Raw genomic sequence first — 19,501 nt, 5'->3', positions numbered from 1 at the left:
GTCTTCTGACCATCTTCAGCTGAATACTGACAGGAAAAGCACTGTGCTCACGTATTTAAGCCAGAGTACATATGGATGGAGGAGGAGTTGCCACATTTATCAAAAACTGCCATAAATTCAAGAACATTGACATTAATAAATTCTGTTTAGAGCAGCATCTAGAAGCATGTGCAACAGAAGTAGAGTTCCATAACAGATCCTATGTAATAATGACTATTTACCGAGCACCTGCAGGAAATTATAATCTATTCTTAGATCATCTAGAAGCTCTTTTGGGTTATTTAACAGGAAGAAACAAAGAAATTTTGATTGCTGGTGACTTTAATACAGATTTTCTAATACAATCAACCAGTAAACATTCACTGCAGTTAGTAATGTTGTCTTTCAATCTAATTCACACTGTACACTTTCCAACTAGGATCACTAAATCCTCAAGGACAGCCATTGATAACATTTTCATAGACAAATCAAGGGAACAAAATCATATCATAAAACCTGTTATAAATGGACTGTCAGATCATGACATGCAGCTCCTTGTTTTAGATGTAAATTCTAAGCAGACTATCGAGACTGCTAAATCTGAGTACAGGAGAGTAGTCAATCAACCAAAAATTGAGTGTTTTAGAAAACTGCTCAAAGATATGAACTGGAAAGATGTTTATAGTGCTCATGACATGAATGAAAAATATAACACATTCATGAACAATGTCAGTACCATGTTTGAAAACTGTTTTCCTCTAAAAGTTACCCAAATTAAACAGAAGTCTATAATAAAATCATGGATTACACAAGGAATAAAGATTTCCTGTAAGACAAAAAGGAAAATGTATCTGTCGACCAAGAATAGCTCCAATGCTGATGATTTAGCTAAATACAAGGAATACTGTAAAATATTAAAAAAAGTAATTCAGACGTCTAAACAAATGCACTACGAGAAGAAGATAGCAATGTCAGGGAACAAAATAAAAACAATATGGGATATAGTGAAGGAGCAGACTGATAGAACCAGAAAGGAACAGGAGCAAATAGCACTAAGGGTAGATGACACATTAGTAACTGATGGGCATAGTGTGGCAAATCTATTTAACAAGTACTTTATATCCGTTACTGATAGAATGGGAGTTTCAGGATCAGTAAATAATGCCCTTGAATATCTGAAACTAGTCTTCACAAATAACTTTAAGTACATGAATATATCACTCACTTCACCAAAAGAAATAACTCCCATAATAAAATCTTTAAAAACAAAGCATTCTAGTGGGTACGATGAAATACCAACAAAGTTAATTAAGGCATGTTCTTGTGAGTTTAGTACAATTCTAAGTTACTTGTGTAACCAGTCAATTATAACTGGGACATTTCCTGACTGGTTAAAGTATGCAGACGTTAAGCCTCTATTCAAGAAAGGGGATAAAGAGATACCATCAAACTACAGACCGATTTCACTTTTGCCAGCATTCTCAAAAATTTTAGAAAAAGTAATGTACAGGCAGCTGCTCAACCATCTGACCACAAATAACATATTATCAAGAACACAGTTTGGATTTCCGAAGGGTTCTGATATCGAGAAGGCTATTTACACCTACAGTGAAAATGTACTTAATTCATTAAATAACAAATTACAAGCAGCAGGTATTTTCTGTGATTTGTCAAAGGCATTTGATTGTGTGAACCACAACATCCTTTTAAGTAAATTAGAATTCTATGGTGTCACAGGCAGTGCTGCAAAATGGTTCAAGTCATACCTCAATAACAGGAAACAAAGGGTGTCAGTGCAAGGGACTAGTGAATTAAGTCATCAGTCATCATCAGAATGGGAAGAAATTACATTTGGTGTCCCACAAGGATCCATCTTAGGGCCATTGCTTTTTCTTGTGTACATTAATGCTCTCTCATCAGTTACACTGCCAGAAGCAGAGTTCGTTTTGTTTGCAGATGACAGAAGTATTGCAATAAATAGTATGTCAAGTGTAGTTCTAGAAAGATCTGCTAATGATATTTTCATGGATATTAATAAATGGTTTAAAGCCAACTCACTGACATTAAACTTCGAAAAGACTCACTATATGCAACTCAGAACCTGTAAGAGGTTTCCACCCAGCATATGCATAAAATACGAAGAAGAGCAGATAGAAGAGGTTGAGTCTTAAATTCCTGGGATTACAACTTTAAAATAAATTCAGTTGGGAAGAGCACACCACAGAACTGCAGAAACGCCTTAACAAATCTGTATTTGCAATTCGAGTGTTAGCAGACATAGGCGACATAAAAATGAAAAAGCTTGCATACTTTGCCTACTTTCATTACATAATGTCATATGGTATAATATTTTGGGGTAACTCTTCAAGTCAAACAAAAGTTTTCAGAGTCCAAAAGCGTGTAATACGTATTATTTGTGGAGTAAATTCACGGACGTCCTGTAGAAACCATTTCAAAGAACCGGGTATACTAACTACTGCCTCTCAGTATATTTACTCATTAATGAAATTTGTCCTAAATAATATATCTCTTTTTCCAACAAACAGCTCAGTTCATACATACAATACCAGGAACAAAAATGATCTGCACAAGGACTTAAAAGCACTTACTTTAGTTCAAAAAGGGGGCCACTACTCAGGAACACTCATCTTCAATAATTTGCCAGTAAACATAAAAAATTTAGTTACAAATAAAGATCAGTTTAAAAGGAGCCTGAAAGACTTACTAGTGGCCAACTCCTTCTACTCCATTGACGAATTTTTTAATAGAAACAAATGACGTATTGTACATATAATCATACTATTAGTATTGTTATTTCAGCTTAAAAAAAATAAATGTTCCACTTCCACGAGGATCTCCTCAGCACGGATCTATGGAGCGAAACACTAATCTAATCTAATCTACCCCGCCGACACATGTGTAGTGCCGCGCGGGGTAGCGGTGTTTTGTAAGGCGTCTTGTCACGGTTCACGCGGCCCCTCCCGTCGAAGGTTCGAGTCCTCCCTCGGGCATGGGGGTGTGTGTTGTCCTTAGCGTAAGTTAGTTTATGTTAGATTAAGCAGTGCGTAAGCCTAAGGACCGATGGCCTCAGTAGTTTGGTCCCATATCCCTTACCACAAATTTCCAGTTTACATGCGTAGTGTGTCCAGTTGGCGTTGCGCATGCGCCGTTTCTCTTCAAGTCTGTGTGCTCCGTCGCGCGCCCTCCGTGGTGAAAGCTGGATTATCGATATCAGATCGATTCTGTTCGCATGGCAAACGACGCCGGTTACGCAGAACACGAAGTTTTTCTATATTGGGATTATACGTAGAATTTAACTGGAAACCGCCGTCTCGATTAATAAAGGACTCAGACAGTCGTATTTCCACTGAATCAATGATGGAAAAATGGTTCAAATGGCTCTGAGCACTATGGGACTTAACATCTGAGGTCATCAGTACCCTAGAACTTAGAACTACTTAAACCTAACTATCCTAAGGACATCACACACATCCATGCCCGAGGCAGGATTCGAACCTGCGACCGTAGCGGTCGCGCGATTCCAGACTGTAGCGCCTAGAACCGCTTGGCCACTCCGACCGGCTTGCACGCATTATCTAGAGGTAGGATCGAAACTGGTTCGCCAGCGTGGCAAGTGAGTCCGCTACAGCGGCAGCCATTTCGCTGCGCTGCCACAGCGTTTCGCCTGAAAATTCACAGCCCTTTTTCTGGGAATCTTCTGGCTAGTGCGCCTTACAACTTTTGTGGGCGGACACCATTGAAGTATACTACTAGACTACGAAGTCTCATTCCGAAGTGAATTTCTGAGACCGTAAGGTCCCCTTGTTAATTGACAATGAAAGAGCCAAAAATAATCGACAGATGGGATCCATTGTTCTCTGCATCAAGAAGCACTTTCTGCTACATTTGTAGGCATGCAGTCGTGAAGAAACTGGTGGTGTGAATAGAAAAATTTGTGACGTTGCACGCATTTGGTTCAAATGGCTCTGAGCACTATGGGACTTAACATCTGAGGTCATCAGTCCCCCAGAACTTAGAGCTACTTAAACCTAACTAACCTAAGGACATCACACACATCCATGCCCGAAGCAGGATTCGAACTTGCGACCGTAGCGGTCGCGCGGTTCCAGACTGAAACGCCTAGAACCGCTTGGCCACTCCGACCGGCTTGCACGCATTATTCCACTGTCTGTTGCAATAGTTCTCTGTGGCATTGAGCGAAAAGCATGGAGACTTTGTACATTATTTAAAGGTGCGTTGCTTAGATCGAGGGGCACGTCTGGAACGATTTATCGATTTAAAACTCACTATTGTTGAATTTATGAAGGAAAAAGGAATGCAGCACCGAAAATTAGAACATCTGAAATGAACTTCAGACCTCGCATTTTAAGTGGACTTGATTGCACACTGCCGACAATAAGGCACTGAACGGGGAGAAACAACGTCTTTCTGATTTGATGGGGTTGCATTTAAAAAAATAGCTTTGTAGAAGGAACACATTCTGACGAACACAGTCGAGTGCCCTAAGCTCGCCTCCGTTAAAGAAAACGCAAGATTTGAATTCATTGTGGCCCTGAACGATCTACAAGGATAGGTGTGCCGACTGAAAAATGCCGCATCGCAATTCTAAATGAAATACCGCACTGTGCAGAGTACTTACCGGAAGGAACGAGGAAAGCAGAGGCAGACAGAACCTTGGCCCACACACGTCTTGCATACCGGGCCCGCGTCAAGTTTGCCACGCGGTGGCCGGCCCTGACTTTAAATGGTGGTATCCAGAGTGATACCGTTGAAAGCAGCGGAAGAGGCACTAACGAAACAGGTCAAACCAGAAAGCTCGCCTCACAATGGAACTCAAGTAACCTATTCTTGCTGAGCCGAAAAGAGCCTTTGGGCATTCTTAAGCTGCACGTGAATTCGAAGTAGTATGCCAAAAGAACTTGAGATATTGTTCGAAAAAGGATTCGAGACTTATGATCGTTCTAACTTAATTTTAATGGCAGAACGTAGGCTCTGATTAGAGAATGCAGATATCTGACTACTGCTTTACAATGTGATATTACTGATATACTTATCCACCTCACTGTTAAGTGACAACGCCAGCTACACTGAAGCGCCAAAGAAACTGATATGGACATGCATATTCAAATACATAGATACGCAAACAGGCAGAGTATGGAGCTACAGTCGGCAACGCTTATACACTCCTGGAAATGGAAAAAAGAACACATTGACACCGGTGTGTCAGACCCACCATACTTGCTCCGGACACTGCGAGAGGGCTGTACAAGCAATGATCACACGCACGGCACAGCGGACACACCAGGAACCGCGGTGTTGGCCGTCGAATGGCGCTAGCTGCGCAGCATTTGTGCACCGCCGCCGTCAGTGTCAGCCAGTTTGCCGTGGCATACGGAGCTCCATCGCAGTCTTTAACACTGGTAGCATGCCGCAACAGCGTGGACGTGAACCGTATGTGCAGTTGACGGACTTTGAGCGAGGGCGTATAGTGGGCATGCGGGAGGCCGGGTGGACGTACCGCCGAATTGCTCAACACGTGGGGCGTGAGGTCTCCACAGTACATCGATGTTGTCGCCAGTGGTCGGCGGAAGGTGCACGTGCCCGTCGACCTGGGACCGGACCGCAGCGACGCACGGATGCACGCCAAGACCGTAGGATCCTACGCAGTGCCGTAGGGGACCGCACCGCCACTTCCCAGCAAATTATGGACACTGTTGCTGCTGGGGTATCGGAAAGGACCATTCGCAACCGTCTCCATGAAGCTGGGCTACGGTCCCGCACACCGTTAGGCCGTCTTCCGCTCACGCCCCAACATCGTGCAGCCCGCCTCCAGTGGTGTCGCGACAGGTGTGAATGGAGGGACGAATGGATACGTGTCGTCTTCAGCGATGAGAGTCGCTTCTGCCTTCGTGCTAATGATGGTCGTATGCGTGTTTGGCGCCGTGCAGGTGAGTGCCACAATCAGGACTGCATACGACCGAGGCACACAGGGCCAACACCCGGCATCATGGTGTGGGGAGCGATCTCCTACACTGGCCGTACACCACTGGTGATCGTCGAGGGGACACTGAATAGTGCACGGTACATCCAAACCGTCATCGAACCCATCGTTCTACCATTCCTAGACCGGCAAGGGAACTTGCTGTTCCAACAGGACAATGCATGTCCGCATGTATCCCGTGCCACCCAACGTGCTCTAGAAGGTGTAAGTCAACTACCCTGGCCAGCAAGATCTCCGGATCTGTCCCCCATTGAGCATGTTTGGGACTGGATGAAGCGTCGTCTCACGCGGTCTGCACGTCCAGCACGAACGCTGGTCCAACTGAGGCGCCAGGTGGAAATGGCATGGCAAGCCGTTCCACAGAACTACATCCAGCATCTCTACGATCGTCTCCATGGGAGAATAGCAGCCTGCATTGCTGCGAAAGGTGGATATACACTGTACTAGTGCCGACATTGTGCATGCTCTGTTGCCTGTGTCTATGTGCCTGTGGTTCTGTCAGTGTGATCATGTGATGTATCTGACCCCAGGAATGTGTCAATAAGGTTTCCCCTTCCTGGGACAATGAATTCACGTTGTTCTTATTTCAATTTCCAGGAGTGTATAAGACAAGAAGGATCTGCCGCAGTTGCCAGATCGGTTACTGCTGCTGCAACGGCAGGTTATCAAGATTTGAGTGAGTTTGCACGCGGAGTTATAGTCGGCGCACGAGCGATAGGACACAGCATCTCCGAGGTAGCGATGAAGTGGGGATTTTCCCGTGTGACCATTTCACGAATGTACCGTGAATATCAAGAAACCGGCAAAACATCAAATCTCTGACATCGCTGCGGCCGGAAAAGGTCCTGCAAGAACGGGACCAACGACAGTTCATCGTGACAAAAGTGCAACGCTTCCGCAAATCGTTGCAGATTTCAGTGCTGGGCCACCAACAAGTGTCAGCGTGCGAAACATTCAACGAAACATCATCGATGTGGGCTTTCGGAGCCGGGGGCCCACTCGTGTACCCTCGATGACTGCACGACACAGAGCTTTACGCCTCGCCTGGGCCCATCAGTACCGACACTGGACTGTTGATGACTGGAAACATGTTGCCTGGTCGGAAGAGACTCGTTTCAAATTGTATCGAGTGGATGGACGAGTACAATGGACGCTGCAAGACAGCAAGGGACTTCTCAAGCTGGTGGAGGCTCTGTACTGGTGTGGGGCGTGTGCACTTGGGGTCATATGGGACCCATGATACGTCTAGATACGACTCTGACAGGTGACACGTACGTAAGCATCCTGTTTGATCACCTGCATCCATTCACGTCCATTGTGCATTCCGACGGACTTGGGCAATTCCATCAGGACAATGCGGCACCCCACACGTCCAGAATTGCTACAGTGTGGCTCCAGGAACACTCTTCTGAGATTAAACACTTTCGCTGGCTAGCAAACTCCCCAGACATGAAAATTATTGAGCGCATCTGGGATGCCTTGCAACATGCTGTTCAGAAGAGATCTCGACCCCTTCGTGCTCTTGCGAATTTATGGACAGCGCTGCAGGGTTCATGGTGTGAACTCCCTCCAGCACTACTTCAGACATTACTCGAGTCCGTGCCAAGTCGTGTTGCGGCACTATTGCGTGCCCGCGGAATCCTACACGATATTAAGCAGGTGAACCAGTTTCTTCGGCTCTTCAGTGTATTTTGTGGATTCAGTCTATTGCAATAATGTCTAACACAGACTTACCTTCAGTAACGTTTTATTCCTCTGTGTAGCTCTCAGTCTTCTTTCATGCAAGCTTTCTGCATCAGCAACTTCTATTGTATCCGCTGTTGAAATCCTCTGTTTAGCGAGATTATCCCTCTGGCTCTGCCTGCGAAATAAGAAAACCTCTATAGAATATTTAATTGTCATCGAAACCACACACGAATCGCATCTCTCTGTTTTCTGGAAGATCCCCCGAAGGTTACACTATTACGTAGTTGGAAGGACTCCTCCTATTACGTGAAGATTCCTCTACTGATCGCACACTTTTACTTCGCCCCTGAAGGAGGATGCAGGAAGCGGAAGCTTGGGTCGCCTCGTAGGACGTTGCCTGCTGAGACGGGCCCCGCCTCCTTCTTCCTGAGCAGCCAATTTATAGCTTTAAGTGAAACGAACACCCAATGGATTAATGCGTCGCAGAAATGACACAAAAGTTGGTTGAGTGGCCGAAGGACCAGGATTACCATCAACAGTCGTGAATGATCAGATTTTAACATATTTAGACTCACACTGTGGACAGATTTGAGTTTGCACCCACAATATTTTCGCTCAGGCAAGTGATAATAAGCTTTTCATCACCATACCTCCTTTCCTTACTAATCAAAGTTTCTTTTAAAGTCTCCATTCAGCTGCATAAAGTTTGAGTGCTACAGTTACTAACATTAATTAAATGTCTCAAATGCAAAGCACGCACTATTAGCACCAGGAAGGACACAGTAGTTAATAACTAAACTTTCGCTACTTGAGAGGGCCCTCAGAAAAAACGAGTGATCCAAGTACAATGAAACTTTGTTGGAACATTTGTAAGGACATGCGGAAGAGAAATAATGAAGAAACCATTGAACCAAACACAAATTTCCATGTCTACACGAGAGAGTAACATTTGTTAATTGCGTACCATGTTTACGTTCCAGGTTACAAACGTTGCTCAATGTGAAGACCATCTGTGTCGACGACAGCCTGAAACCCTACTAGAGATACCTTTCCACAATTGTTTGCATGATTTTTCTAACTGTGAACTGTGGCTGTCGTGAACAGCTAGTGCACAGCTTGAAGATGGCGCACAGTGTCCAGCATTTTCAGCCATGGCAACAGTAACTTCTTCAACAATTGGTGACGCAATTGGGCGTCGGTCTCTCCCAGAAGCAATTCCAAATCGCCAGTCAATTCGAACTTTCGAAATGTGTTCTTCAACCACGGTGCGGAAAGTACTCCTTCAGTTCTTGAATGCGTTGGTACTCCAGAAGAACACTATTGCAGTTGTTTTGAGAAAACAGCTTTACCAGCAAAGCCCTGTTCATCTTGTCCAGATCTATGTTGACTGTCTGCACAATGATACGTCGCTGTACCAGTACTGGCGCCTAATGGTAAATCATGACACTAACACTTCTAACAAAGCAAATCCTATAGCACACAATCTAAACATCAGTCTTATAAAGTTCAATACCCACACGCTAAATAGTTTTCCGTCTATAGTGACGGAAGAATAGAAAGTTTAATTATGTATTATACAAAGCCAATATATAAGTGAAGCATTGACGTTGCAATAAATCTGTAAAAAATAAAAAGCAATTTAGTTGCTCTAGATCAGAATAGATCTATCTGTAAGCCTTCGTATTACTGTAAGCCTTCGTATTGCCTGAATATCTGCCCCCCCCCCCCCAAATTCTATAAGTCCCTCCACATCCTTGAGCGTCATGCAATCCGCCTCGCCTTCCGTATATGCCTCCCATGCCCCACGCGGATCCTCTATGACCTCATTCCTTTCCCCCATCTGCTCCTATTTCTTGAACATTTCTGCCTACTCTACACCTCCTGCTGTCTTGAGCCCCCTCACCCCCTGGTTGCTCCTCTCCTCTCCCATCCCCGTCCCCTGCCGCATCTTCACTGTTGTGTCCCCCCTACCCTCAATCTCTGCACCATCTCCTTTCCCAAGGTGGCTTCCATCAACTCCCCCTCCCGGATGATGCCTTCTCTCCCTCCATTTATCCCTCCTATCAACTCTGATCCTCACCCCCTCTCCTTTCCTCCATCCTTTCCCTGGGCTCCCTCTTCCCCCCCCCCCCCCCCTTCGATCCTGTTTTTCTCCCCGCATAACCTCTCCATACCTCCCTTCTCCCCCCCCCCCCGAATCCTTTTGTATTCCCCTCCTCTGCCTTTCCCACTCCCTGTTGCATCTGCCCAGCACCCCCCCCCCCCCCCCCCCTCGACCTACATCGGCTCCTTTCCCCCCCTTCCCCCTCTTCGTTTTTCCTCTCCTTCCCCCCTTTTTACTTTCCCATCATCTGCCCAGGTTCCCCCCACCTGCCCTCGGCTGTGGTATGTCATATTTGCCAACTTTCTAGTGCAGTGTTCAAGTGAATGTTCAGTGTTGTTCGTCTGTCCAAAGTGTTGTGAGCAGAAATCATGCTGTCGCTGGGTGTGAATTTTATGTCTCTTCCTAACAGAAACCAGACTGCCGCCGTGTTTTTTAATTGTCTGTCTATTATTTTACCTGTCTGCTTCATATGTATTTTATTAGCATCATGATCCCTTTGTTTCTATGTTTTAAGTTCCACGATTTTTTCCGCCATGTTACCGTTAAAGTCTCCTATTTTATCGCCTGTTTTTATTGTTTATCATCTTCCTCTTTTTAAAACAAATTCTGTAGGCTGAAGAGCGGCATACTAAGCTGCTGCCAGCCCGCCCCCTTTGGGGGGAATCGAAACTCAATAAAGAAAAAAAAATACCTGATTACTTCAGTCCACTGTTGGACTGGCTAGAATATTTAACGTCCAAGGATAGACACAAGTCTGACAGCTTTACGGGAAAGAGTCGATCAAAAACAATACCACATGCCTGAATGACGATGCCCTATCGCCTCATGATCCTTTACTTTCTCAAGTGCAAAAATCAGTTTTCAGAGAAGAGGCAAGAAACATTCTTCAGTTCCATTAGTAATATTTACGTACTAAGTAAAAAAGAAAAGCTGATTTAAATACAGAACCCTTACAGACATACAGACAATTGCTGTCACTTACGCACGTATCAAAAAAGAAAGGTTGATTTAAATGTAGCACCCTTACAGACACATAAACAGTTCCCATTCGCGTCCTCAAGCCATCTTAGAAATAAGAAGAGCAACTAACTAAAAAAGCTGGGTTCTACTGCAAAGCCTCGCGCTGAAATGTTCTTTCATGAGATTCTTCAGAGAACTTGAGCCGTTGTCATTCCTGTATCCAGTTACCACGTTCTCTTCACAAATAACGACATGCAGCACACTGCTAAAAAGTCAAGGATGAATGACCCAGTGGATACGTGACGGTGGTCAGATTCCGACGTTAGATACCTGTGAACGCCAATGAATCACGTCCTGTGTTCCCCGGCTACAAAGAAACAGGACAGCACTACACTGAGGTGAAAAAGTTAGCGATTTGCCCGTATGCAGTTGGCGGTACTATCACGTACACTAGGTATAAAAGGGCAGTGCAGTGGCGGAGCGGTCATTTGTATTCAGATGAGCCATGTGAAAATGCTTCCAGCGTGATCTTGGCCAAATGGCGGGAATTAACAAAGTCAGAACGCGGAATGGTAACTGGAGCTAGACGCATGAGACGTTCCATTTCGGAAATCATTAGAAAATTCAATATTCCAAGATCAACAGCGTCAAGAGTGTGCCGATAATACCAAATTTCAGACCTTACCTCTCACCATGGACAATGCAGTGGCCAACGGGCTTCACTTAACGACCGAGAGCAGCGCCGTTTGCTTAGAGTTGTCAGTGCTAACAGAGAAGCAACAAAGCGTGAAGTACTTTAGCACAATACAGCAAAATCTGGCGTTAATGGGCTATGGCAGCAAACGACCGACACGCATGCCTTTCCTAAGAGTGCAACATTGCCTGTAGCGCTTCTCTTCGGCTTTTGACCGTATCGGTTGGACCCTAGATGACAGGAAAACCATGGCCTAGTCAAATGACTCGCGATTTGATTTGGTAAGAACTGATGGTAGGTTCTGAGTGTACCGCAGACTCCACGAAGCCATGGGCTCAAGTCGTCCACAAGGCACTGTGCAAGAAGGTGTCCGCTCCATAACGGTGTGGTTGTGTGTACATGGAATGGAGTGGGTTCACTGGTCCAACTGAACTTATCGTAGGCTGAAAATGGTTATGTTCCGCTACTTGGAGACCATTTAGAGCCATTCAAGGACTTCATGTTCCCAAACAACGATGGAATTTTTACGGAAGACAATGCGCCGTGACACCTGGCGACAGTTATTCGCGAATGGTTTGAATAAAATTCTGGACAATCGTAGCGAATGATTTGGTCTCCAGATCGCCCAACATGAATCCCATCGAACATTTATAGGACATATCGAGACGTCAGTTCGTGTACAAAATCCTTCATGAGCAACACATTCGCCATTATGGACGGCTATAGAGATGGCATGGGTCAGTATTTCTGCAGGAGACTTTCCAGCTACTTGTTGAGCCCATGCCAAGTCGAGTTGCTGAACTACGCCGGGCAAAAGAAGGTCGGACACGATATTATGAGGTGTATGTCAAAGATTTGCTGGAGCCCCACTTCATGCCAATGCCGCGCAGCATGCCCAAAGTCCAATAGCTCAGGTGACCGTAGCACTCTACTTGTTGTAGGAGACGTGGAGGCCATTATTTGCTCGTAATATTAACGGAATTTTCGCCAGTTGACCATATTGGGGGAGTGCCAGAACAGTCACTAACCGGCGCAGAGTGTAGGCCATTTATTAACATGGTTGTCAGCAGATGAGGAATGTGCACTAGCAAAGCTCTCTCAATTTGTACAACGCAGTACCTCCCCAAATTGCTGGCAGTATCATCATTGCCGTACTTGCGCTTTAAGTATCCTGTAGATCAACTCTCACTAATGGAGAGATGAAAATCTCATTTAAACAATAACGCCACGAATTTCTCGAAAACGGCGGGTTTTACTAAAAATCGTTAAATTCTGTATGTTGCTGAATAAACACATTTTGAAACTGTGAATATGAGGGCAGTTACTGACTAATGCGCGTTTCCGGTTCTCTGCGCGTGACAGAACCTATCACGGTTCACACCAACATCGCCAACAGCCTTGCCGCAGGGTAACACCGGTTCCTGTCAGATCACCGAAGTTAAGCGGTGTCGAGCTGGGCTAGCACTTCGATGGGTGACAATCTGGTCTGCCGAGCGCTGTTGGCAAGCGGGGTGCACTCAGCCTTTGTGAGGCAAACTGAGGAGCTACTAGGCTGAGACGTAGCGCCCTGGTCTCGTTAACTGACATACAGCCGGGAGAGTGGTGTGCTGACCACATGCCCCTCCACATCCGCATCCAGTGACGCCTGTGGTCTGGGGATGACACGGCGGCCGGTCGGTACCGTTGGGCCTTCATGGCCTGCTCGGACGGAGAGTTTTTATACCAACATCGGCTGAATTTAGTTGTTATGTGATGTTTGGATGGTCAATAATTTTTCTCGGTAGACGCATTAAAGCTAAGTACATTATTTGCATGACTCAACAGTTACGCCTGAAAACTGACTTGTCACAGCTCACTTTTCCTTATCAAAACATTTCTTTAACAGAATGAAATTATTTGGCTTGTGTGCAGTTTAACTTCGATTGCTAAGTGTGACCGATAAGAAAGAATTAAGTTCTATTCACACTAGACGGAACCACACCAGGAATTAATGTCAATGTCAGATATTCTTTATGGTACTTTAAACAGCAGCATTCACTCACGATCAACGGAACAAAACGAAATGTCATCATCGAGCGCGTGGAGTAATTTTTGAGAGAATAGTTTTGATCTTAAAGTTGATGATCACATAATGTCGTCCTTCCGACTTGACTTGCTCTCACTCACACTAATTCACTATTCATAATTAAGTGAAAAAGCACCTATTTTGACTTAAAGAAATATTAACCTTTTCAAATTCTTACATCTAGATAAAGTCATTTCTTCACATTTTCCCTTTTGGAACTGAACACAATTTGGCTTCCACGTTTGAAGACAGGCGGCGAGGGTCTGGTTTCCCAATACGGCAAGACACTGACGTATCATCCTGGCAGTATCTCAAAAAGAGAACTTCTTCTCAAAACTCGGAGAATTATCAGTAGTGTGGAACAATTGTCTGGCTTGAAATGAATTATTTTATTCCTTAACTGAGCTTAACTCGAATATTTTTTTCTTTTTCTCAGTGTAATGTTAATAACTGTGGTACAAAATGTTGTATATGTACATTCGTTACTAATATAACACTGATAAACAAGTTAGCAAGACAAAACTACTACAAGGAAAAACAAGATGTCAGGAAATAACACCGAAATTGATGACATAACACTGAAATTTGTAAAGAGAGACTGGTTTTACAGGTTCATCCTTATTTATTCTATGTTACCATCATTCTTTAATTACTTGCATTTGATGTGTGATACTGATCGAGTGGATCCTTTTGGCAATAACTGTTTCCATGTACAATAACGTGATTCAACCGCAAAAAAAAATGTTGGTTTGTATTCAGTTACAAAACGACACGAACTGCTCCAAACAGCGTCATACCAAATAAAAATAAATGTAAATGTCGTGTGACTAGGGCCTCTCGTCGAGTACACCATTCGCCAGGTGCAAGTCTTTCGATTTGACGCCATTTCGGCGTCCTGCGCGTCGATGGGGATGATATCATGATGATTAGGGCAACACGACACCCAGTCCCTGAGCGGAGAAAATCTCCAACCCAGCCAGGAATCGAACCCGGGCCCTTAGGGTTGACATACAGTCGCGCTGGAGGACATCCTATCAAATACGTAGCTGCAACAACCTATTGCGAGATTGCTGACTGGGATCTAGGGCATTTGTATTCCAGCTTGTAGGAGGAAGAAAGGACAAACTACACCGGTTGTCACAAAAAAAAATTAAAATACGATGCCATATTGCATCTGATTTAATTTAGCCAAAATGAAAAAATATAGAAATGTAGTTTCAGAGAAAGCAGTTATGTTCAAATATACAACTTGTTTGAAACGAACGAAATGCACGCATGAGTTTTGTATGAATAACGTCAATACGGAGCTATATTATTTCTAGTAGCTGCACACTGAGTAACATGTGTTGCTGTTAAATGAAGATTACCATAAGCTGCATAGGGAATAAAACTTTTATCCATTATGGATGTACAATACTGCGACTATGATGAAAAATGTTTTCAGAAGTGACTGCTACCAGTCGCTTTTCTTAATGATGGAATTTTTATATTTCCATTACCAGTTTCAAGTCACTCAGAGACTCATGAGATGGTACAGTTCTTAGTAATTCTTCATGTAGTTGTGGTTGTCTCCACAGTTCTATGAACAACTACTAAGAACTGTTCCATTTGATGATGAGTCACTAGGCGACTTGAAACCAGTTACGGTACAATAAAAATTCTACCATCAAGAACGTCAACTGGTTGCAGTAATTTCTGAAAACCTGCGTTGAAAACGATGCGGCTCTCACATCACGGCAAGAGTCTGGGGAAGAGAACTGCGACGAAGTGAGGCATCTCCTGAAGCAATTTCAAACATGTATTTGGGTCAGGAGAAGCGCCTGGCCATGCCATATGCTGAATGGTTCCCTGTTGAAGGTATCCATACCCTACGTATTCAGGTTGTGAAAACTACTTGACAGTTTCATACGCTGATTTGTTTACTGTTGAAGATGTACATAGTGTCTGAAAATGAGCTCTGGAGAACTCGTTGCCATCCAATACCCTAAATTGTGTTGAGTTTACGGCATTCATCCAAGAGGCGAGCTCTGTGTCATGTAACGTATTTTTCTCTTGCCCAGTACAGAGACTTTTACGAGGGTCAGAGGTATAAATTCCACTGAATGGCCCATTTACATTTCTGCATGGAAATACGTGTATGTGTGGGCATCTACCTAAAAATGTACCAACTCAGATATGGGCACGGGTGTCTGATGGTTGATAACGAGTTCACAATATCACGGTTTCGGCCCAACCCATCGTCAGATTAGGCTATGCGGCATCAAACGAAGTAAATACTGATGAGACAAGAACCTACGAGTATGTATTATAAGTGCAGGGTAGCTGAAGACTATTGCATGCGATTGTGGAGCATTCTCTGAAACATTTGTCAACGGCATTGACAGTGTACACATAAGCGGCCTTACATTCTTTTTAATCTACCAGTACATGGAGGAGCAACTCAGTTAGGTAGAAAATACTGTCGCCAAGTGCAGGACGATCTCCGCTTGCTTCTTTGCCAATCACGAATTTCGAACTGTGTTTCCACAGGATGTGATTACGTATATTTGTTCAATGGCTCGTTCTGCCGAACCTCCATTATCGCGACGTAATACAACATAGCACGACTAGTTAAAACTCTACGCGATTAGAACTGACCATGAATGTTGTGCATTACATCGCATCGTCTATGTATTTGACCGTGTTAGAGCTATTTAGAATGGTTGGCTCCTCAGTATATGAGGTGCTACCCAAAATTTTCGGGACTGGTGCTGCTATCTGTTGGAAGCCTTATCTTTGTACTAATGGTCACCATCACCCTCGAAGTATTTCCCATCTGCACGTACACACCAGTCCCAGTGCTTCTGCCACTGGTCAAACGTTTTCTGGAAGTCCTGTTCTTTGAATGTGTTTGTCACCACCAGCAAAGTCCGCCTGCTTAGCTGGGTGGTTACGTGCTTGCCTCCCATGCAGTGGGCCTGGTTTCGATTCGCGGCCGGGTTTGGGATTTTCTCTGCTCGTGAACTGGGTGTTGTGTTGTCCTCATCAACATTTCATCCTCCTTACTGGCATGCAAGTCGCCCAATGTGGCGTTGACTGAAATGAGACTTGCACTCGGCGACCAAACTTCCCCAAAAGGGGCCTCCCGGCTAAGAATGCCATACACTCATTTTTACCACCAGCGATGCTGCTTGAATCCGCTCTAGAGTGTCGAACCGACGGCCTTTCAACTTGAGTTTCAGTTTTGGGAATAGCGCGAAGTCGCAAGATGCCAAATCCGGTGAGTACGGTGGTTGGGGTACAACCACCATGTTGTTTTTTGCCAAAAAGGTCCTGGTGAGCAAGGACATGTGACAGGGCGCGTTGTCGTGATGCAGCAGCCAGATCCCTTGTCACCAAAGTTTGGGCTCTTATTGCCACACGTTTTCATGGAGCCATGGCAAAACGTCACAGTAGTACGCGGAATTCACTGTTTGGTTGGGTGGGATGAATTCTACGTGCACAACTCCCTTGGTATCAAAGAAAACGATGATCATGCTCTTCACTTTGCTCTTCACCTGTCTCGCTTTTTTGGGTCTTGGAGAGCCTGGGCTCTTCCACTGGGACGATTGTTGCTTTGTCTCTGGGTCATAACTGTAAATCCAGCTCTCATCGCTGGTGATAACCCTTGACAAGAAGGTTGAATCATCAGATGTGGTCTGACGAAGGTCCATGCACACTTCAGCACGCTGTGCCTTCCGATCGGCAGTCTAGATCCTTGACAAAAATTTTGCGGCGACACGATGCATGCCCTATTCATCAGTCAACATTCGTTGACATGTCCCATAACCAATATCCACTTCATCTGCAAGGTCTTGAGTGGTTCGACGTCGATCCACACGAACCACCTGTTGAAGTTTGGCAACAATGTCTGGCGTTGCGCGGCTAACGGGCCTTCCAGTGTGAGCATCATCTTCGACGTCTGTACTGCCGGCTCTGCATCGAGCATGCCCCTCAAACACATGCGTACGGCTCATGCTCTGTCCCCCAAACACTTGTTAAATCATTGCAAGGGTCTCCATAGCACTTTTCCCGAGATTCGCACAGTTTTTGATACACATACGCTCTTCTGTTCGCGGATCCATCGTAAAATCGCCACACACCAAACACAGAGTATAACGGAAATAGCTGTGGACATGCAAGTCCTCCGAGCTGAATGCCACTCTGCACACTGACTCATCATATGTGCAGCTCTTGCCACCTAGCGGTGCAAAGATCTACTGCTCCTACTTTCCAGATGGCAGCACCAGTTCCGAAAATTTTAGATTCCACCTTGTACTGGCACTTTATGTGGTGAAAAAAAAATAGAGGGAGAGAAATTTGAATTGCGATTAACTTCGATGAATATTAAGCTTGATATGTTAAAGCTGGAATGAATGTTACTTGAATGTTACGTTAAATGTTAATGCGCTTCACAAAGAATTTTTTCTCCTTAATTAAGAGCGCCTTTAAATGGATCCAAGCTTTCAGGAGTGTCTAGCTCAATGCTCATGTATAATAAATTTACTTGTATGATGTAGGTCGGTAGAGTCGCTGTAATGATCAAATGGTTAGCGATACGAAGCTTTTGCCTCGCACTCCGCACCGTTTCTGTTGCACGCTGTTATCGTAAAAAGGTTATTTATTTCTCACGTTAGACATACCTGGTCATTGCGATGGAACCGGACCGCGTGCAGGCTCGAGCTAACACTTATAAAGCCGCAGAGGCGAATGTCTAATCGTGAGTATATGTAAACTTGAAGCACAAATTTCCAGAGGGGTTAAAATGATGAAATTCTTCGCCTTTGAATAAATGTTTATTTATACGGTTGTTCTCTCTAACAAAACAGCCACGTCCTCATTTCTATTCACAAGATATTACGCCTTAGCGTTTAACAAACATCATTCTCTAACTAATTCCGAAATGGCCGCCGTGCATCAATACAGTTAGATCCGCTCCGACAACACGTCTTTCTTTTCCAGTCTCAAGCCAAAGTAAGAAGTATTATTAATCCATTGTCAGCAAAGAGTAGCATCACCTACACAGAGTTTATTCTCGCAATCACTTTCTTTTGCTGCCGCTAATACGTTAATTCTCAAGGGAACATACGGTGGAGTTCGTAGCAACAGTCAGTGCTGAAAAAAGGTACTGTCAACACAGCTGCAATCCATCTCAAAAATTAACAAATTTCTCATCTCTTAAGTCGATTTACAGTCAGTGCTGAAAAAAGGTACTGTCAACACAGCTGCAATCCATCTCAAAAATTAACAAATTTCTCATCTCTTAAGTCGATTTATGTCATTACAGCACCCCAAATCCTCACTGCACAGATCAAGTCGATTTATGCCATTACAGCACCCCAAATCCTCACTGCACAGATCAAGTACGTATCATATAATAGCAATCACAACACAAGGTCTCATTTACGTATTATCCCCAAATCCTCACAGCGCAGATCAAGTGCGTATCATATAATCGTAATCATAATACAAGGTCTCGTCACAACACAAGGTCTCATTTACGTATTATCCCCAAATCCTCACAGCGCAGATCAAGTGCGTATCATATAATCGTAATAATAATACAAGGTCTCGTTTATCTATTATCCTAATTGCACCCATCCACAAAACAAACACTTTTCGCAAACTCGTCCTCTGTCGCTGCTGTCCTCTAGGGAACCCGAATTATGCACACAATAAAACGCCCATCTGTACATAAAGAACCGATGCAGTTCTTTTTATCGCTCTCTTCACGTGTCATAAAATGTAACACAAAACAAATGTATCTCTATTACACAGTACAGCAAACGCATCTTCTTTCGGTTTTGCTTCTTTCTCTTTTCGCTTCTGAGTCAGTCACCTTACTTTCTATCCACCTCTCTTCAATAATTATGTTTCCATCATGTTCCCCCTTTCTGTCCCACTCCTGCCCCGTCTCTTACGTCAATTTCTGCGGGTGCCCATAGTGTAAATCCACCTGAGTGCAATATGCAT

General features: G+C 44.3%; 1 protein-coding gene across 9 annotated transcripts in view; it reads right to left on the bottom strand.

The window, feature by feature from the left end:
* LOC126475390 (leucine-rich repeat-containing protein 51-like) overlaps positions 1-19,501 on the bottom strand; it is a 155,030-nt gene that overhangs the window by 34,371 nt on the left and 101,158 nt on the right. For 8 of the 9 annotated variants that reach the window (XM_050103218.1, XM_050103223.1, XM_050103224.1 and 5 more), the window contains one exon: positions 7,736-7,862. The exons of the other annotated variant lie outside the window; for it this stretch is intronic. The gene's annotated coding sequence lies outside the window, so the exon portion shown is untranslated. The remainder of the gene's footprint in view (positions 1-7,735; positions 7,863-19,501) is intronic. 9 annotated transcript variants of the gene reach the window in all.

The sequence above is a fragment of the Schistocerca serialis genome, chromosome 4 (assembly GCF_023864345.2).
Source record: "Schistocerca serialis cubense isolate TAMUIC-IGC-003099 chromosome 4, iqSchSeri2.2, whole genome shotgun sequence".
NCBI lineage: Eukaryota > Metazoa > Arthropoda > Insecta > Orthoptera > Acrididae > Schistocerca > Schistocerca serialis.
This window is presented reverse-complemented; position numbering and strand designations above follow the sequence as displayed.